The sequence below is a fragment of the Podarcis pityusensis genome (genome assembly GCF_964106645.2).
Source record: "Podarcis pityusensis genome assembly, chromosome: Z".
Lineage (NCBI taxonomy): Eukaryota > Metazoa > Chordata > Lepidosauria > Squamata > Lacertidae > Podarcis > Podarcis pityusensis.
This window is the reverse complement of record NC_138044.1, coordinates 47107093-47121073: the sequence shown is the minus strand read 5'-3', so window position 1 is coordinate 47121073 and position 13981 is coordinate 47107093. Positions and strand designations below refer to the sequence as shown.

General features: G+C 53.8%; 1 protein-coding gene across 6 annotated transcripts in view; it reads left to right on the top strand.

Annotated features, from left to right (window-relative positions):
• Positions 1–2143: 2143 nt before the first annotated feature.
• The window catches only part of NLGN3 (neuroligin 3), a 63970-nt gene continuing 52132 nt past the window's right edge, over positions 2144–13981 (top strand). For 4 of the 6 annotated variants that reach the window (XM_080990080.1, XM_080990077.1, XM_080990079.1 and 1 more), the window contains exon 1: positions 2144–2328. The gene's annotated coding sequence lies outside the window, so the exon portion shown is untranslated. The remainder of the gene's footprint in view (positions 2329–13981) is intronic. The other 2 variants (XM_080990081.1, XM_080990078.1) reach the window with 1 other exon arrangement.

The following is a 13981-nucleotide window of genomic DNA, read 5'->3' as shown; positions in this document are numbered from 1 at the left end:
TACCTACTCAGAAGTTCTTTGAGAGAAGAAAAGGCTAAGGAGTAAACCCTATGCAAATTCAGAGTAAAGTCCCTAAGCTGATTTAATGGCACCTTGTACACTTCCTTCCAGACACTCCTGCAGCCAAGCTGATGCCAAACATCTTGCTCTCCTTTCCTTTGAACCATATCAGCAAGGCTGGTCTTGTCATCTGGGCTGCCCAGGACCTCCAGACACACTGCCCAGGCTTGCACCTGGGAGAGGTCATTTTGGTGCTGCTAATGCAGCAAAGGCAACACAGGAGGCAGGAGTTATGAGTTACTGGCCTCTGCGGCCACAGCATGCACTGTGATTCTCTAGCAGTTTGACTTCACCCCTGAAGGCAACTCCATTGTCTCCCAATACAGATGGATACCAACAACAAGGTCCTTATCTTGGGCTCAAGCCAAGAGACCCAATAGGTTAAACCTTGCTCACCCAAGGACAAGAAAGATAGGCTACCAGTAACTCACCACCTGTGTGTCAGCCACCAGAGGGCGACAGCACTACATTAACCCAGTGGCAAGAGGCATTCCAACTTTGACCCTTGTTCCATTCCAGCTCTTCTCAGCACTCCCCTAAGGTGGGCACCCAAACAGACAGCTACCAGGTGTCAAGAGGCTGTGGAGTCTTGTAAACTTTCTGGAACAGCCAATAACTAGTAACTTTTAAAGTGGCTGACCAGATGGTATCACATTTATGAATGATTGATCTGGAACAGGTCACAGTCACATTCTTGCAGTGGTTCCCCATGGGACTCCTGCCTTTCTATAACTAGGATCAGGCCCAGCCCCACCATTAAGGTAAATGCCTCAGGTGGCAGGTGTTGTGGGGGGGGGCAGGCAGCACCAGCAGCTCCCTGGCTCACCTTCCTGTGGCCGTCCTTGACATTCTAGACACCTCCCAGATATTGGGATGACCACCACATGTTGCCAAGTGCCTATGCTTGTGGCATTGCATGTGGGGTGCAACATCTCCCCTCTCACATGGCCAAGTTAGTCTCAGGCGAAACTTAGGAAGATGCATTGCACAGAGTCAAACCTTTGGTACACCTGTTGTCTGCATGAAGTGGTCTTGTCCAGCCCTACCTGGAAATGCCAAGGGTGGGCCTTCTGAATGCAAGGCAGGTGCTCTGCCTGTGAGCAACTTTCCTAAGCAGTGGTTTCTGATTCTGCTTTGCCTGTTTGAACATCTTAACAACCTACAGCTTGCTTAAACCAGGGAGGGAGAGAATTGGAGTGCAGGAAACCTCCTTAAATTGAGTCAGACCATTGGTCCATCTCGCTCAGTACTGCCTATGCTTACTGGCAGCAACTCTGAGGTTTCAGGCAGGGGACATGTCCAGGCCTACCTGGAGATGCTGCAGGGAATTGAACTTGGGACCTTCTGCAGGCAAAGCAGGTGCTCTCCCACAGAGTCCCCATGTTTCCTGCACAGGACCAGAGTCTGTTCGCCTTCTGGGGGGCTGGGGATTCCACAGAGTCAAAGGCAGAGCCCATCCCACCTCCTGTCCTGCGTGGGCGACTCACCTCCAAGGCTGGGGGGGGGGGGCTCTGGGAGAAGGAGGAGCAGCCTCAGAGTTCCACAGCAGGAACTTGCTTGCCCCCTAACCACCCCACCCCTCGGTACAATATGAATCGCTTGCGCAACCATGGGACGCAGGGGGAATGGGGGAGAGTCATAGGCCGAGCCTAAAGCGGGCGGTGGGCGAGACTGTCATGAATTGTGCTCCGGGTGAGCTACAAAAAGGAATAGGATGCTCTGGGGGCAAGGTGGTATCTCGGGAGGGGGAGATGCTCAGACGACCCTCCTCTGCTAGAAACAAGCCCCTGCCCCCGCAAAGGCGAATCTCAAAAAGAAGGGGTCCCTTTTTGGGGGAGAGGGAGGTGGTCCCTCCTTGCATCATCGGGCAGCGGCGATGAAGGGGTTACCGGCCCAGCAGCCCCTTCTCCTCCTTGCCCCCCTCTCCGCCGTGCACGCGCGCGCCCCTCGCTCCCGCGTGCTCCGCCCGGGCGCGCTCTCGGGGCCGGCTGGGCGAAGAGGCGAAAACCAAAAGACGCCGACGACGAGGCGCCTGGCTAGGGGAGGCAGGCACGCGCGTGCGGGGCGGGGACTTCGGCGGCGCTGACGGCGGCCGTTGCAGGAGCCCTCCCGCGCCCGCCTAGCCGCCCCCCCTCCCGCGCCGCCGCCAAGCCACCACCGCTCGCCACGGCTCGGACTGGACTAGCCCGGCATGGCTGCCGCCGCGGGGTACCCCGCGCTACCGCCTCCTTCTCCTCGCCCCAGCCCAGCGCAGCAGGAGCGCGTCGGGTGAGTGGCCGAGCAAGGAGGGAGGGAGGGAGATGGACCGACCGACGGACGGACGGCAGGAGGACCGACAGGCAGAGCGAAGGCTTCCCCCCACTCCCTCACCCGCCCAGCGCCGCCGGGTGGGTTGCAGACAGCGGGAATCCCCCTTCGCAATCCTTCCCTGCAGCTGCTGCAGCAGCTTCGAGCGCTCTCCCCGATTCCCGTCTCCATTTCAGGGGCGATGTCCGTCGGTCTGGGTGGAGGATGGGAGCAAGTGCGGGGGTGGCGGAGGAGCGAGGGGGGGGTGCTGCTGCTGTGACCGGTCTCTGTGGCGTTGCCATGGAGACGGTGCGGAGGAGGATGGCATAGAGGAGAGCCTCCCCCCCCCCATTATTTTTTTTAAGGCATAAGAGGTAGAAACACGGGTGGGGGCGGTTTTCCCCGGACAGGAGCCATCCCGTCCATCCAACTGTCGGTCCAGGCGCGCGTCTCCATCACCTCTCCGCGCACCCTCCCCACCCCCCCTCCCGAAATTCTATAACCGGCGATGGTTGTCGGTGTGTCTGTGCCTTGGGGGCGCGTGACCGGGCGCTCGTTCCCTCACTCCCCGCCCCTTGTTGCCGAGGAAGGGGTCTGGGTGGGTGGCCGGCATCGAGGTTTGTGCTTGCGGGGGAGGGGGAGCTTGGCGCGTGGGGTGGTCCCAATCCGCCATGATTATGGCTGGAGGGCCTGCCCACGAGGGTGCACAGCCTCCCCTGCGCGTCCCCGTCGCGCGCCCCCCCCCCCTTCTCCTTGGGGAGCCCCGACAGCAGGCCTCGTCACCCCTCCTGCTGCCGCGGCGGCCCAGGCCTGCTGGGACGCCCCTTTCCGGCCCTTTGGCCTCGATCCTGGGGTACGGAGGGCCTCGGGGCAAGCGGGCAGACGAATGGGGGTGGGAACTCGGGGCCCAAAGCTGGCAGACAGGGCCCTCAGGGAGCGGCGGCCTGCTCGGCCCTCCTCCCCCAAATCTCCGGAAGGTTGGGGAGTATGTAGTTGCCTTTCCCTATGGAGGCAAGAGTAGCATTGGTGATGTCCCTACGGGAGTGTGGCCATTGGATTGTGCATCCTTACCAAGGTTGGTCCAGGCACTCCTTTGGCACGCAGAAGCCTCCCCCTGCAGTGGCGCGCAAGAGAGCCAGGGGCCCGTGAGCATGTGCAGAGAGTGCCTTTCTCCTATGCTCCCTCTTGGCTGCCTTTGGGAGCCTTCCCGGTCCCATCCTGGTTGAGGTACTTAGGTACCCCTGCCTCCGTTTGTGCGTGTGTTGGTGCAGACGAGCACACCCTCCCCTCGCCTCGCCTGGTGGGTGAGGAGAGAAGGAGTGGCAGAAGGGAAGCCTGCAGTGTTGGGATTCTGTAGAGAAAGAGGGACGGGCTCCAGCAGGGGCATCTCCTCCTTGCAGCTGAACCATGTGAGCCCGACTCTGCCCATCATCCTTTTGCAGCCTGGTGCCCTCCTGTGCCACCCAGGGCATGCTGGCTGGGGCGGCTGCAAGCTGTAGTTCAGAACACCTGGAGGGCACCTGATTGGCCCTCCTTCCGGCCTAGTTCCCATGGTTACACAACTCCCTCCCTCTAGCAGAGGGCAGGAAACTTTGCAGCCTCTCCGACTGGCTGTTCCAGTCTCCTCCGGATTTCAGCGCTGGAGACCTGGAGGTTGACCCTTTCTCAGGAGTGAAACTGAAGGGAAGACCAGATAGGACTAGCTGTAGCAGTTACCCTTGGCTTCATGCTTGCCAGCACACTGTGGTGTGTGTTAAGATATGCTTCAGCGTGTTGTAGAATTAGGTCGGTGTCTCTCTCCTCCCAAGGGACTAGTAACTTCGATTTGACCCTCCACGTGTTTGTCAGAAAAGGGCTCATTCCGCTTGGGTAGAGCTTCTTGCTGAGACTCTCTTGAAGCAAGGATGGAGGAAGGCTGGCTGGACAAGGGGGCTCCTGCCGCTCTGTCTTACAGCTGTGTGGGCATCACCAGTGAACTAAGACTTGCTGAAGCCTCCCAGCTGCCTCTCTGCCAGGATAATGGGGGGGGGAGGGGGGAGTGATGGCCACGAGTTTGGATGGACTTAAAAGAGTCTTAGACAAAATTCACAGGGGAGCAGAAGACTACTGGCCAGAATGGTCCTGTTCTGCTCCCACTGCACACCATTTAATTCTGCTTGCTGGGAATCACAAGCAGAAAGAATGATTCTTAGCTCTTAGGTCCTTTATGCAGGCTTCCCACTGGCGTTTCTAGTTGCAAGCTATGAGAATGGCACAGAATCATAGAACTGTAGAGCTAGAAGGGACCCTGTGGATCATCTAGTCCAACCCCTTGCAAATGCCGGAATATGCAGTTGTCCGATATGGGGATCGAATCTGCAACCTTGGTGTTATCAGCACCATGCTCTAACCAACTGAGTTATTCAAAAACTTAGGTCCAGGGTACCTCACAGATCATAGAATCATAGAATTGTAGAGTTCGATGGAGCCCTGAGGTAGGGGTGTGTGTGTGTGTGTGTGTGTGTGTGTGTGTGTACAAAATTTACACCCTTTTTTGAGGGTGTTCCAATTTTGCAATTCCTTTTCCTTGTTCCAAACAAAAATCCTTTTCATTTTTCTAATGCAACTGGAGAGAAGGGAAAGGGCTGCAATCAGGAAGATTGTGTGTGTCTCTGCTCTTGACCATCAGCATAGCAGGCTCTGGGAAGGAGATTAAAGAGATTCTCCGGCTGCAGCCTGACTCCCTGCTCCATGGAAGTGAACTTATGTCTAGTTCACATGTATGGATGAAAGGGACACGGTTGCCCTCATGCACATGGCTTTGCTGATGGCAGTGGGTATTGCAGTCACCCCAGAAGATTTCTGCCATAAACCCCCTCCCCCATGGTTCCTGCTATAATAAGCTGCCTCCTGTACTGGATCAGGCCAGTCGCAATGTTTGCATTGTGCTGGTGTTGTTCAGAAGCACAGATGATCTGCTGAGAACTGGATGCGGTTCAAGGCTTGGTAGTCCAAATCCTTGAGCAGTAACCGCATGTGCTAAGCCTAGGGCTTCATAGCCCTCGTCCAAGGATCTGTCCATGGAGGTAAGTGGCCAGACTCGCACAGAGGTTACTGTGAGAGTCAAAAGGCAACTGGCCAGTGGAAAAGGGTCTGAATCAGGCCCCGGCAAACAGTGGTTAATCTTGGGTTGGAGACTGCCTGAACTCAAGCCATGCTCTCGGGATAAGCCTATAAATCATAGAATCCTAGAATTGTAGAGTTGGAAGGGACTACAGTGGACGCTCGGGTTGTGAACGTGATCCACGCAACCCGCATCACCCCATCTGCGCACGCACGATTAGGCACTTCTGTGCATGCGTAAAGCACAATTTAGTGTTTTTGCGCATGTGCAAGCGCCGAAACCCGGAAGTAATCCGTTCTGGTACTTCTGGGTTTGGCATGGCGCGCAACCCGAAAACGCACAAGAAGCATCTGTAACCCGAGGTATGACTGTACAGTGGACGCTCGGGTTGCGAACGTGATCCGTGCGGGATGCACGTTCGCAACCCCCCAGCGGCATGTCTGTGCACGCACGGGTTGCGATTTGGTCTTCTGTGCATGTGCGACTGCCGAAACCCGGAAATAACCCGGTACTTCCGGGTTTCGGCAGTCCGCCACCCAAAAAAAACGCAACCTGAAGCGTCTGTAACCCGAGGTATGACTGTACAAGCATCCTCTAGTCCAAGGGTGTCCAACTTCCAAGAGTCTGCGATCTACTCACAGTATTAAAAAACTGGCAGTTATCTACCCATTGTCAGAGCTGTTGAGCTTTTTTTAGGAAGCCAGAGTTGTTGACACCCCCTGATCGACCAGTAGATTGCGATCCACCTATTGGACAGCCCTGCTCTAGTACAACCCATGAACACACGACCATGACCCTCCTCCCACTGCAGGAGGTTGGACTAGACCAGGGGTCGGCAAACTAAGGTCCGCAGGCCGGATCAGGCCCAATTGCCTTCAGGATCTGGCCCACAGACTGTCCGTGGATCAGCGTGGGGATTCTGTTTGTTTGGGATGCGGCACCCCGCACCATTCCATTCCCCCCATGGCAGCGCCTCCTCCCTCCCTCCTCCTGGCTTCTCCCCGCCCTGCCTAGAGGAGGAAGGAGGCTGGGCTGAGCTGGCTGAGTGCCATTTTAAGGAGCCCCTCTCCGGAGCCAGCCCTTGCGCGCCGCTCATCTTCCCTCCGCCACCACCCTGGTGCTCCTGTGGCCAGAGAGCAGAGCACACAAGCTCACTCTGCTTACCCACGAGAAGCAACCACGGTGGTGGTGGCGGCAGCCCCTGGGAAAGTTAGTGCAGCAGTTGGGGGTGCGGAGGAGTACTTGCCCCCCTCGCTTCTTCTTCCAGTCCCCCGCCATGCCGCTTCTTCTGCCCACCACAAGGTCTGAGGGACAGTGGACCAGCCCGCAGCTAAAAAAATTTGCTGACCCCTGGACTAGATCCTCAGGGCAGGGGTGGAGGAAGGGGTGTGTGCTGGGTGCGGGCCACCCCAGGTGTCACCACTTAGGGGGGTGACAAAATGCTGGGCAGCACTCACCACGGGGCCTGTAGCGCGCCCGAACCACGCGTCTCTCCTGGGAGAGATGCGGTGGCTTAGGCGTGTGCAGGCTCTGTGCTGCCCAAATGGTCCGCCTGCTGCCTCCCTCCAGCTGTAGGGCGGCTGAGACTCCAGAGGCCCCGCAGTGCGCCCCACCCCTATGGGTGGCTCACCCCGCCCAGTGCCAGATTTATGTATAAGCTAAACAAGCTATAGCTTAGGGTCCCACTCTCCTGGGCCCCCCAAAAAAATTAAAAAGAATTTCACTATTAATATACTTCTTAATTGTATTTCAGTTCAACAATTACTTTGATAAAACACATATTTTGTTATGTGCAAATGGCTTTAGATACCTATTAGGTCCATCAATGACCATATAGCATATATTCAACACAAAAAAGCAATAAGGACAGCTGGACATATAAAGGGCCTCATTACCTTCAGTAGCTTAGGGCCTCATCAGACCTAAATCCGGCCCTGCCCCCACCCCTATGGGCAGCTCGCCCCACCCCTGGGCGCCCCACCCCAGGCACCCAAGTGGCTTCCTCCACCATGGCCTCAGGGTCCCTTCCCCCTCTACAATTCCAAGATTCTATTCTCTACCGACTGAGCTATACAGTGGTACCTCAGGTTACATACACTTCAGGTTACATACGCTTCAGGTTACAGACTCTGCTAATCCAGAAATAGTACCTCGGGTTAAGAACTTTGCTTCAGGATGAGAACAAAAATCATGCTCCAACGGCGCAGCAGCAGCAGGAGGCCCCATTAGCTAAAGTGGTGCTTCAGGTTAAGAACAGTTTCAGGTTAAGAACGGACCTCCGGAACGAATTAAGTACTTAACCTGAGGTACCACTGTATATAGGAAGTTGCCTTATTCTGAGTCAGACCATCGGTCCACCTACCCCAGTATTGTCAACACTGACCGGCAGCGACTCTATGGCGTTTCACGCGGAAGACATTCCCAGCCCTACCTGGAGATGCAACATTCTGCATGCAGAGTGGGTGCTCTGCCTCTGAGCCACAGGCAACGAAGGATCCTCCCTGGCAGAGAACCTTTTGGAAGAAGTGTGGAAAGAGTTCGTCCTCTCCCTTTCTCATTGAAGCTCTGGGAAAGCCACAAATGACTACTATAGTGGGGCAGGTTGGTTAGTATTTTTTATTGGCCAGTGACTTTTGTAGTCTTACTTGCTTAACTGGAATGTCCTGTTTTCTCTCACTTCCTCCAAAAAAGGATAAATTGGCAGCAGTAGGAATACTACCACGAAAAGGACCTGAGAGCAGATTCTGGGGTTAAAACAAAACAAACCCAAAGTTTATTTGTATGTGTTTGTGTGCATCTTTATTGACATTCCCTGCCAGGTATGGTTTTAGGAGGTGCTGCCTCCATTTACCATGGGTCCTGTGGTCCCAAAATCTTTGCTCTTATTTATTAAAGGTAAAGGGACCCCTGACCATTAGGTTCAGTTGCGGACGACTCTGGGGTTGCGGCGCTCATCTCGCTTTATTGGCCAAAGCAGCTGGCGTACAGCTTCCGGGTCATGTGGCCAGCATGACTAAGCCACTTCTGGCGAACCAGAGCAGTGCACGGAAATACCGTTTACCTTCCCGCCGGAGCGGTACCGCTTTATCTACTTGCACTTTGATGTGCTTTCGAACTGCTAGGTTGGCAGGAGCAAGGACTGAGCAACGGGAGCTCACCCGGTCACGGGGATTCGAACCGCCGTCTTTCTGATTGGCAAGTCCTAGGCTCTGTGGTTTAGACCCCAGCGCCACCCACATTATTTATAACATGTCTATAATAGCTCAAGGGAGCCTATATGATTCACCCAGCCCCCTTTCCTCCTCACAACGATGCAATAAGGAAGGTTAGGCTGAGTGAGACTAGCTGACCCAAGGTAACCTGGGTCCGTCTGGGGATTTGGTCATGGCTCTGCTCAGTCTAAGGCTTAAGTTGTCTAGCTCAGGAGATGATGGAGGAGTGTGCCTTTGTGGGTGAAGTCAAACTGTTGGAGAGTCACAGCGCCTGCTGCGGAGAGACATGTTTTGTTTCAGGTGGGGAAGATGAAGGCGTCCTCTGCGCTCCTCCTATTAGTTCTTCCTCAGTCTGACTCAGTCTATATATGTTCAGAGGCAGTCGGAGTGTTGAAGTCCTCTTCCCTACCATTCTCCCTATTGGCCTGAGGGCCGCGTTTCCTTCGCCTCAACCTTCCAGGGGCCACATGCCAGCGGTGGGCAGGGCCAGAGGCAAAAGCGGGTAGAGCATTGTGTGCAGTAGGCAAGTTTCTACACACACTGCCCCCCCTCTCTCTCACACACACAATCTCAGAAACTCTGGTTTATAATTCAATTGCTAAACGGCACCTTAAACCTCGGCCACACAGTGGAATGTCTAGGCACCTCCCCCCCCCCCGGAGTTTATTATTATGATAAATTTCATTTCTATAGTGCTTTATATTTTAAAGATCAGATCTCAAAGTGGTTTGCAACACATTAAAGCATCAAATTAAACAAGTCGGAACAAAATAAATTCAAGCTTCAAGGAAAATATTTCAGATCCTTCTCTAAGTGACATTTTGCTTCCCCCAGTCGCCAGCCTGGCATCCAGAGAGCTCCACATGGTCACAAGGGGACCCATGTCAGTCGCAAAATCACCCGGCACCTGGCTGGTTCCTAGCACTGCACACACCTATCTTCCATCCAGGCAACTAAGCGGTATGAACAGACTTCAAGGGCAAATCTCTGGTCAGGGGAAAGCTCTCAAGAATCATACAGAACAGGCCCAGGGAGGAATGGGGTCTGTGGACAAGTGGGAGGTGCACCTTTGAGAAGGCCCCAAGGACCTGATAGAGAGCCCTTTGGCCCCTGGGCCGGAGATTCCCTCCCATACATTGTTCTCTGCTGTCCGCAGCAGGTGATACCCCACATGACTTCAAAGAGCCTTCTTCTCCTGAGTGTGTGTGTTGTATCATTTGAAGTTTCTCCTCCCAGCTGCAGTAGCAGGTTTGGAACCTTAGTAGAGCTGTAGGAAGGAGTCTGCATTTGGGGCCAGGTTATCTGGGTGGACGGGAGCTGCAGCAGGAGGATGTGCATGGTGCCAGACCAATTCCAACAGAAAAGCTTATTCTCTGCACCACTCTCTTGCTATCAGAGCAATATCCCCCTTTTTTTAGGACAACCACAGCGTCACAAAATAGTGTGCCAACTTGCGAGTTCTTAAGAACTGTTCCTCAGGCTAGATGGTAAACAGATCAACCGCAGGAGGACAACTCTGGCCCATAAGGAAGATTCCAAAGTTCAGGGTTAGGGCAACACCTTAGGCCAACCAAGCTGCCACCAAAATGTCTTGGAATATGCAGCCTGTGGCTTCGTTGGTCAGAGAAGGAAAGGCCCACCTTGGTCGGATAAACAAGCAGCACTCTCTGTGGATGTCATCTTATGGTGAGTGAGACTCTTGGTCCAGGATGGTCTATGCTGACAGGCAGGGTTTCAGGCGGACAGGAAGGGGAGGAGGAAGCATTTCCAGAAGGTCCCGGGCTCTATTCCTGGCATCTGCAAGTAGGGCTTGGAGAGACAGGAACCTGCCTTGTGTTGATCAGACAATTGATCTGCCTAGCTCTGTATTGTCTACACTGACTGCCAGCCGCTCTCCAGCGTTCCAAGCGGGGTTGTCTCCCGGCTCTACCTGGAGATGTCATTGCGGTTCGAACCAGGGACCTTCTGCATGCAAAGTAGGTGCTGTGCCACTGAGCCCCTCCCCTTTAGGAGCCGCAAGCTCTTGTCATATATTGACCGATCCTGGTGGCTGCTCAGGGCCCTGCCCAGGATGCACCCAAAGAGTCTTCAGCTAAAGATTGTAGCTTATTTCTCTGCCTCAGAGAAGCAAGGGCTTTGCAGGTGTGATGTAGAGGTTGCTTTAAGGTGCTCCTCATGGTCACAGTTGCCACATGCAGAGATGGTTGTGCACCACTGCAAATGGTCCAAAAAGTGGGGATTATTGTGGTGATGTGCTATTGTAAAGGTGTTTTCTCAGGGATGGTCCATTGCTCAGTGGTGGAGGACATGCCTCTCCAGTTAAAGCAGACCTGGAAGTGCCTCTTTTTGGCTTGAGACTTTGCTGGGTGGGGCAGGGGGGTGTGGTTTCTGCTGGCCGGAGTGTCCAGTAGCAAGCTAGCTGGGCCAGTAGTTTCATTCATGCACTCAGATTACAGAGTCTGGGTAATAAGCCCAGACTAACAGCCATCACAGGAGAACTGATGTAACTGCAGTGGCTGAGAGCATTCCTTCCCTCGTTCATTCCTTCATTCAGAGCATTCAGCTGGAAAAGCTCACACAGTGGCTTGCAAAGCAGTAAAATGACACGGAGCACGCCATCAGGCTTGCAGTGTAAAAAAGACTTGACACAAAAGGAAAAACGGGATGAGGAGAGAAGAGGAAAGTGAGCTAAAATCAGGCACCACATGTTTGATGTTACAGGGTTCTTATAATGACTTGCTCAGATGGACAGTCTATTCACAGTTCAAAAAAAGGTTGTTCCTCTTTATTTTATACCCCACTTTTTACACAAGATTTCTTCTCTAAACAGTTTACAATTAGGATACATCCTATTAGGAATTTGTGGAGGTATACAAATGAGCTGACAATTTTTAGATCCTAACTTTAGCAAAAAAAAAAAAGTTTATCTATCCCCACCTTGCTGTCCTCCAGATGTGTTTTGGAATAAGCACTCTTGATCAGTACCAGCAATATTGTCCAAAACATCTGGAGGGTCCCAGATTTTGGAAGGCAAAGTACTCTGCTCTTAGCTCTGCCCTCCAGTCCACAATGTAGGGATGCTGCTGCTTGCCTACCCTATGTGTTTGTTGTAAAGATTACTGAGAGCAACCGATGTTGGATAGCTCAGTCAGTAGAACATAATCTCAGTGTTGTGGGTTTGAGCCCCACATTGGGCAAAAGGATTCCTGCATTGCAGGGGGATGGACTTGATGACCCTTGTGGTGCCTTCCAACTCTAGGATTCATTGTGTGTGAAACATGCAGAAAAGTGCCACTGAAACGCAGAGTATGTTTGCTGCCACCTAAACCAGCCTCTGCCTCCAGGTGTGGAAAGCTTTTGGCTGAACTACAACTCCCATCAGCCTCAGCAAGCATGGCCTGTGGCCAGGGATGGGTGATGGGTGTTGCAGTTCAACAGTTCAGCCTTGTGGGCCATAGGGTCCCCACACCTGATCTGTACAGGTGGCTGCCCCAGGTGGGCTGGCTGCTTGCTGGGGAGAGAGAGAGGTGGAAAGGGACTTAGATGTACTCAGTGACCAGCTTGTGTTCTGCACGGGGATGATTCGCTTGGCACCTTGTGAAAAGAAATACCGTGTTCGCGTACTAATCCGTTGACTCATGCATTTTGCATTAGCTCTCCCTTCTCTCATGCTTGACTCTGACACCAGGGAGCCTTGGCAGGAGTTGGGATTTCATGGCCAAGAGTGGCACAGAGGCTGGAAGGAAAGAGGCTAGTGAGCGATGGAAGCCACCAGGCAGATTGGCCACTGGGCAGCATTATCTGCAGCTTCGCAGATGTAAAGCCAGAAACCTCCCCCCCCTTTTTTTTTTTTGCTGGAGGGAGAGATTTAAGCCGAGTTCCCCCAAGAATACAGATTCTGTGCCAGTTGCCTGACTTCCTTTGGCATATCAGGACACTGAGTGCTATCCACATGTTGGTGTGCTAAGCTGATGCTTATCATCCGCTGGCTGATGGCTCAAGGCTGGTCCAGACACGTCTCCCTGCTTCTCTTAATGAGTCTCAGCCGAAAGTGTGAACTGCTTCCTATTAAAGTGCGATGTGGGCTTGGAATAAGGCATGTCTGGACTCAGACTCTACACAGAAAGACTCTGGAATTTAGGAGCCTGACTTCTCCTGAGTCAGACCATTGGCTCAACACTGCCTACACTGACTGGCAGCGGCTCTCCAGGGTTTTAGGCAGGGGACATTCCCAACTCTACCCGGAGGTGCCAGGGATTGGACCTCAGACATGAAACACGCCAAGCAGATGCTCTGCCACTGAGCACCTTCCCTCAGCAGTGGTTTCTGGTTCTACTTTGGAGGCAGAGAATGGTTTTAACCTTGCCTAACAGCTCAACAAACTATAGTTTGTTCAAACATGGGAGGAAGAGAATGGGAAGCTGCCTTATACTGCTTTTGGCCATTGGTCTATCTATCTCTGTACTGTTTACACTGGCTGGCAGCAGCTCTCAAGTCTTTCCTAGCCCTACCTGGAGATGCTGGAGATGGAGCTTAGGACCTTCGGCAGGCAAAGCAGGTGTCCTGGCCCTGGCCCAAGGCCCTTTTATCCAGGGGTCAGCAAACTTTTTCAGCAGAGGGCTGGTCCACTGTCCCTCAGACCTTGTGGGGGGCCAGATTATATTTTGAAGGGAAAAAATGATGCAAGAGCACCACAAGCCCCAGTGGCTGCTTACCTGTGTCTTGTGAGCGGCAGTGGCGGCAGGACGATGAGCGGTGCACGAAAGGGCTCCAGAGAGGGGCTGCTTAAAATGGCGGCTGCTGGAGCGCTGCTGCTGCTGCTGGCACCAACAAAGCCCAGCCCCCTTCCTCCTCTAGGCAGGGCGGAGAGAAGCCAGGAGGAGGGAGGGAGGAGGCGCCGCCGTGTGAGGGAGAGGGAAAGAGTTTTGGTCAGGGGGCTTTTCCAGCTCTATCGGGAGATGCCATCACAGATTGAGCTGAGCCTGGGACCTTCTCGGTGTGGAGCAGGTGCTCTGCCACTGAGCTATGGCCCGTCACCTAAAAAGAAAGTAAGATTCTAGTCCTCATGGTTCTAAATGAAGAGCTGATTCAATTGGGAGCATGGGAATATACCCATTGGTCCATCTAGCTCTGCATTGCCTATGCAAGTAGCCTTCAACCTTCTTGAACCCAGGACCCACTTTTAACACAAAGATGCATAGGGGGTGGTATTTCTCAATCCTTTGCCATATATTTACATGGTGAAAATGCTGCTGCTGCTGCTGCGGCGGCGGCGGCGGCGGCGGCGACCCACCTCGGACCAAGCCGTGCCTACTACCCT